The sequence below is a fragment of the Eutrema salsugineum genome, unplaced genomic scaffold (genome assembly GCF_000478725.1).
Source record: "Eutrema salsugineum unplaced genomic scaffold, Eutsalg1_0 scaffold_16, whole genome shotgun sequence".
Classification (NCBI taxonomy): Eukaryota; Viridiplantae; Streptophyta; class Magnoliopsida; order Brassicales; family Brassicaceae; genus Eutrema; species Eutrema salsugineum.
Window position 1 is genome coordinate 955,220 of NW_006256858.1, and position 7,717 is coordinate 962,936.

The following is a 7,717-nucleotide window of genomic DNA, read 5'->3' on the forward strand; positions in this document are numbered from 1 at the left end:
ACAATAAAATATTGTTCGAATCGAAAACATGTAAAATATAACTGGCAATCAGTTAGAAGAATCTTCAGTTTTCTATGTCTATATATAATATAGTATATATGTTTGATTTTTCATTCTTCTCCTCTCTGGTGTTGATGACGTCGTGATTCGTTGAAAAGTTCAGCCTAAATATATTGAATAGTTCTTATAAATATCGTTAAACGATTAAATAAAAAATAGCTAGTATATGATTTTCTTCTCCTAACTTAATGGACTTGTTATCAAATTATCGATGGAGTTGATTTGATCCCGGAGAAGTATTATTTTAGGGGCACTACAAGTGACTAGTCAAGATCAATCTTTTGAAAAATTTAAAAACAAAAATTAGACAAATATATAGTTTGATCTAAATATGACTAAGGAAAAGAAAATTATTATAATAGATGGAACCTAGCCTCGTCAATTTCATGTTGCTCAAGGAAATTTCTGAAAAAGCAAGCAAGAATCTAACTTAGTGAGGACTAAAAACTTTGGAGTATTTCAATCATTCAGTAATTCATAGATTTTATGAGAAAGATAAAGAAATAGTACAAGGTGACTTTCCTTTCAAAAGTTAATATAAGGATGCAAATGGCTATACAACTATAAGTTAAATAAAGTGGAAATTATGCATTTTTTTGTTTTATTATTTACAGTTAAAAAAGGAAGAAAAAAATTCCACATATTTCACAAGAGAAAAATGAATTTGCTAAAAAAAATAAAAGAAATTATTATTATACTATATTCAAGAGGAAAGACATCACAAAAAACATATACCTAATACATATGCATTTTATTCATATCCCATTTATTTATCTATAATTTGCGTTTATATTAAAAAGAATCATATTCAAAAGAAAACAAAAACTGTTATAACACATATCATATATGGACTCTTATACCGGTTCATTAGGCCCATCAGGGCATTGTACTTAACCTAGATTCCCTATGTACTCTATATATACATTCCAGTGATTAATAAAGTTTCGAAGTTTTCACAACACGTTATCAGCACGATAAGACTCTCTGAGCGAAAAACCCTAATAAATCCGGCCACCACCAAAACCCTAAAAGCAAGTCGAAACTTAAAAGACGCATATCTTCCAAACCGTGAGGAACCAGAAGACGATCTACATATCAAATCGAAGCCCTCGACGAGACGAATCTACTGGTGAAAACCGTTTGTCGATCCAACGTCGGACGCGCCCTCACGCACACTTACAGTACACGACGATCAACCGAAAAAAAAAAAAAACCAGATCCGAGTTTTTCCTTCTTCAACCAGCAGCTTCTCCAGTTTTGGTGATCAATCCTTGGAATTTGTAGCGGCTAACTGAGGTCTATTAGCTCCCAGTTTCATTAGCCTCTCAGAAATCCAAAGGTGGAAAAGCAAATGGAAACCATAGTCGTAGATAGTGGATCCAGCCACACTATCTTAAGAAACAAAAGTTACTTCATAAACCTAACCTATCAAACCGCAAATATTAGCACCATCGCGGGTCCCTCAAACCTTATCGAAGGATATGGCCATGCCTATGTGTTGCTATCAAATGGCACACAACTTGAAATACCAGATGCTCTATATTCTCCTAGTTCGAAGAGAAATCTTCTGAGCTTCAAGGATATAAGACAGAATGGTTTCCACATAGAAACCCAAGGTCAAAGGAACAAAGAATCCCTCCTAGTCACTAAAACCGTAGACGGCCATAAACAAATCCTCGAAACCATACCCGCGCTCTCTACTGGACTTTACCATGCTAAAGTCAGTATGATTGAAGCTAATACCACTCTCAAAGCCCGGTTTACTGATTATACTATTTGGCACGACCGGCTCGGTCATCCCGGTGCAAATATGATGCGTAAACTAATTCAAAACTCTCAAGGGCATACTCTCAAAGAAAACCGAGCTTATCCTCAACACCTCATGTGCACAGCTTGTTCTCAAGGCAAATTGATCACTCGGCCTTCACCAGTTAAAATCTCTAAACAAACACTTCATTTCCTAGAAAGAATCCAGGGCGATATCTGTGGACCTATACATCCATCTTCCGGACCATTCCGGTACTTCATGGTCCTTATAGACGCATCGACCCGTTGGTCATATGTTTGTCTCTTGTCCTCTCGGAACCAAGTCTTCGCTAGGTTCTTGGCCCAAATCATAAAATTGCGGGCCCATTTCCCTGACTTCCCACTAAAGACTATCCGCCTTGACAATGCTGGTGAATTTACCTCACAAGCGTTTAATGACTACTGTATGGCCATGGGGGTAACCGTGGAACATCCTGTAGCACATGTCCATACTCAAAATGGATTGGCTGAATCATTCATTAAACGCATTCAATGGATAGCCCGACCATTACTCATGAGATCAAAGCTCCCGGCCTCATCATGGGGACATGCAGTATTACATGCTGCTGAACTCATACGCATCCGACCATCTAGTGAACACAAATATTCCCCATCCCAACTACTCTCGGGTCATGAGCCAGACATCTCCCATCTCAAAACATTTGGGTGTTCAGTATATGTACCCATTGCTCCACCACATCGAACCAAAATGGGACCTCAAAGAAGGATGGGAATATATGTTGGTTTTGACTCTCCCACCATCATAAGATATCTCGAGCCAACCACTGGAGATCTCTTCAAGGCCAGATATGCAGATTGCCAATTCGATGAATCGGTATATCCCTCTTCAGGTGGTGAGACAAACAAGCTGGTCAAAGATCTTTCATGGAATCAAACATCATTAAATTGGCAAGATCCTCGGACTCTAGAATGTGATTCAGAGATCCAAAAGATAATTCATTATCAAAAGCTAGCTAATCAATTGCCAGATTCCTTTGCTGACCCGACCAAAGTAACCAAATCGTACATCCCAGCTTGTAATGCACCAGTACGAATAGCTGTCCCAACGGGACAGACCCAAGTTGCTACAGAGTCTGCACCACGTCTCAAACGGGGCAGACCTCTCGGTTCCAAAGATAAGAATCCCCGGAAATCAAAGAAAGGTGCAATAACCGAAACCGGGATTCCTGCAATATCAGACATAGCCGCGGCTGAGACTCAATCTAATGAACCCTCAATGGAAGTTCGGGACGCCGAATCTCCAGGTTCAGAAGATAACAATGAGATCTACATCAATTACAATATGTCCGGAATACAATGGAATCGAAAAGAAGTCGACTTAAATGCACTATTTGCATACAAAGTAGCACTTGATGTTGCGCTCACGCAAGAGGATCTAGAACCCACGTCAATAACACAGTGTACACATCGAACAGATTGGCTAAAATGGAAAGAAGCCATAAACGTGGAGTTAAAGAGTCTCAAACTCAGAAACGTGTTCGGTCCGATCATCCGGACCCCATCACACATCAAGCCAGTGGGCCACAAATGGGTCTTTGTGCGCAAAAAGGAACGAACTCGGTGAAGTCGTTCGATACAAAGCACGACTTGTAGCACAAGGATTCTCACAGAGACCCGGAATCGATTATGAGGAGACTTATTCTCCAGTGGTGGATGCAACAACATTCCGATTCCTCATAAGTCTGGCCATAAGAGAAAATCTTGATCTGCGGTTAATGGATGTTGTAACCGCATATCTCTATGGGCCCCTGGACAACGAAATATATATGAGACTCCCAGATGGCATTGAACTAAAAGACAAAAATGCATCTCGAGATCAATACTGCATCAGGCTGAACAAATCCTTGTATGGACTGAAACAAAGTGGGCGTATGTGGTACAACCGCCTCAGCGATTACCTCATCAAAGAAGGCTACAAAAATGACCCCATCAGTCCATGCATCTTCATCAAGAAGTACTCAAACAAAGGATTTGTAATCATAGCAGTATACGTGGATGATCTAAACATCCTCGGAACATCTGGTGAGATCTCCCAAACAGTCGACTGCTTAAAAGCAGAATTCGAAATGAAAGACCTAGGCAAAACAAAGTACTGTTTGGGATTACAACTTGAGTACATCAAAGGAGGAATCCTTGTGCATCAATCGGCTTATATCAAAAAGGTACTCAAGCGATTTAATATGGACCAAGCTCACCCATTGACCAGCCCAATGGTAGTTAGAAGCTTAAGTGATGACCCTCTTGGTCCCAAAAAGGATGATGAAGAAATCCTTGGTCCTGAAAAGCCATACCTCAGTGCTGTAGGAGCGTTAATGTACCTGGCTAGTCACACTAGACCAGACATATGTTTCGCCGTGAACCTCCTCGCTCGATATAGTTCATCTCCAACTGGCTACGTTTTTACGCATGGAGGAACAGCCATCTCTTGGAGATCAATGAAGCAGACACTCACTGCCACTTCAATGTACCTGGCTAGTCACACTAGACCAGACATATGTTTCGCCGTGAACCTCCTCGCTCGATATAGTTCATCTCCAACTGGCTACGTTTTTACGCATGGAGGAACAGCCATCTCTTGGAGATCAATGAAGCAGACACTCACTGCCACTTCATCAAACCATGCTGAAATCCTAGCCATTCATGAAGCTAGTAGAGAATGCGTCTGGCTGCGCTCCATGACTCAGCACATCCGCAGAGATTGTGGTATGGACGAAGACACACAGCCCACGGTGATGTATGAAGACAACGCGGCATGCATAGCTCAGCTCAAGGAAGGATATATCAAAGGAGATCGGACGAAGCACATTCTACCGAAGTTCTTCTCAACCTCAGACTGGCAGAAGGACGGCACTCTCAGCGTTCAGCAGGTCCGATCCAGTTAGAATTCAGCTGACCTCTTCACCAAATCATTGCCTACTTCAACACACCGGAAGCTCGTCAAACAGATAGGAATGTATAGACTTAGAGATCTGCAGTGATGCTACAATCAGGGGGAGTAATGCGTGTTGTACTCTTTTTCCTTCACCATGGTTTTGTCTCACTGGGTTTTTCCTGGTAAGGTTTTAATGAGGCAACATTCCCCAGCGCATTATCGAGATCCCGATTGAGTAGCTGACCCGGTTCACTCGTCCAAGGGGGAGTGTTATAACACATATCATATATGGACTCTTATACCGGCCCATTAGGCCCATCAGGGCATTGTACTTAACCTAGATTCCCTATGTACTCTATATATACATTCCAGTGATTAATAAAGTTTTAAAGTTTTCACAACAAAAACATATAAAATTATAATATTTGTAAGAGCTAAGCGATTATTTTTTTCAGTTTTTGCATTTTGATGTTGAGTTTATCCAGATGTTATTTATTGTTATCAAATCCAAAAAAATTGTATCTTGTTATAAACAAAGGGATTTCTAGTAACCGGCACATTAAGCATCAGGTTAATGTCTCATGGCCCATTAGGGTTTCTGATACATTAGTTATGTAATGTATATATACATTGCTTGTTGAAATAATAAGATCTGAGTTTTTTCCTTAAAACGTTATCAACACAAAGCTCAACTTCAAACGATCATATCTCTCAAAATACAAGGAGTTAGAAGGCGATCTACATATCATTTTGAAGCCCTAGAAGAGAAGAATCTAGTGGTGAAAACCGCTCTTCAATCCGACACCAGACGCGCCCTCACGACTCAAAACAATCGGCGCTGTCCCACCTTAGCGGGTGATTCTTTCCAAGCGGTGGTTCCTCCATTGTAGCAGCTGTTCGTCCTCCCTTCTGGCCATCATTCTCAGGAGTTTCCAGTAGATATCTGTGGTCTTTAGCTCCCAGATCATAAGCCGGTCAGAAATCCATTTGGCGAAAAGGTATTATCTAAAACTATAGATTCTAATCAAAGTTTTGGTTTTTTTTTTGAAAACCCTAATATGGATCGGTTCTTTTCATGATTCTTCATCGTCTTTTTCGTTTTTAAAACCATAACCAAACCGATCCTCTTTCTTCTTGTCAAAACTCTAATTGGTTTTATTTTTCCTAATCGGCTTTATCATATAAAACCTAAACCCTAATGCTTTGTTCAAATCCTAAACCGATCGGTGCACCTCCGATAAAACCCTATACCGATCGGTCCTAGCATCATCTAAACCAAATACTAAAATTCCTTGTAAACCGAAACCTAAATCTTTGCAAAACCCTAGATCTAAAATCGTTTTGGTTTGTCTATCGTTAAACCGAGATCGATCGGTTTAAATCCTAAACCGATCGGTTATTCATCTTAGATCCGATCCTTGAAAACCCTAAAACCGGTCCATGCAAGCTCCTAAATCCTAAACCAATCGACCCCTTAAACTCTAAACCAATCGATCCACCTAAACCGTTTATAAACCGATAAATTCTAATCCTAAATCGATAGGGTTTAAGTTTAAACCGATCGGTTTTTCCTAATAAAAATTAAACCCTAGCAAATCCGTTTAGTTTAATCCCTTAACCGATTAATAACTCTAATAACCGGTTTCCAAAATTAAATCTAATTTAACCGGTTTTGTTGTTTAATCGATCAATCCGATCGGTTTAAGCTTAATCGGTTAATTTCAAATTAGTTTCCAAAATCAATCTCTAAATTGCCTAAACCTTAAACCCTTAAAAAAAAAAAAAAAAAAACCAATGTTTATCTATTAGAGCTAAATTTGGAAACCCTAGTAAACCGGCTAGGTTATAAACCCTAAGGTTCGATTTTTGAGTTCCCTTATATAGCAAGTTTCCTAAAATAGCAAGTTTCCTGAAATGGAAAGTTTTCCCAAGAATACCTTAAATCCCTTATTCCAATGACCATAGTCTCATACTATTGATTATTTAACATAAATTATTATATGTTTCAGATGTCAAACATTCAGAAGGTCGAATATGAGGCACTCACTGTCTCCGGAGATAACTACCTCAAATGGGCCCTTGACACCAAGATCTACCTCAACTCAAAAAGTCTGGGTGAATGCATCAAAGATCCCAACACCGCGACTCAAACAGAACGGTACTCGGCGATATTTATTATCCGCCATCACCTCGCTGAGTCTCTCAAGCAACAATACCTCACTCTTGAGGATCCACTCGAACTTTGGGTGGCACTGAAAAAGCGATATGACCATCAGAAAACGGTCATACTGCCCCAAGCCAAGTTTGACTGGAAGAACCTACGGTTCGAAGATTTCAAATCCGTCGAAGAATTCAATTCCGAACTCTTTCGGATAGTTGCACTCATAAAACTATGTGGCGAGGAGGTCACTGATAAGGATATGCTAGAGAAAACATTCTCTACTTTTGGCACTCCCAATGTTGTTCTCCAACAACAATACCGTGCCATGAATCATAACACCTATGAGGATTTGATATCTTGCTTACTGCTTGCTGAGAAGAACAATCAGCTTCTGTTGAGGAACAGTGCCATGCGGCCACCAGGATCAGCCCCATTGCCAGAAGGAACCAGAAAAGAGTCCAACTTCGTCCAACGTAACAGATCCTCAGATCGTGGACGTGGACGTGGAAATGGACATGGACTGCGCGGCAGAGGACGCGGTAGACCGAACCAAGATAACCGACCTAACCTCAGTTTTGGTCGGGGTAAGGGTCGTGGTGTCAACAAACCGACCCAAAGAGGCAGTTCATCTAGACCAACTCCTTGCTCAAGATGCGGAATGACTAATCATTGGGTCAAGAACTGCCGTACTCCCAAATATCTTGCTGAGCTCTACCAGAAGTATGGGAAAGATAATCATGAGGCTAACCTGGTTCATCAAGTCAATGATGATGACTCAAAGGATGATAAGATTGATG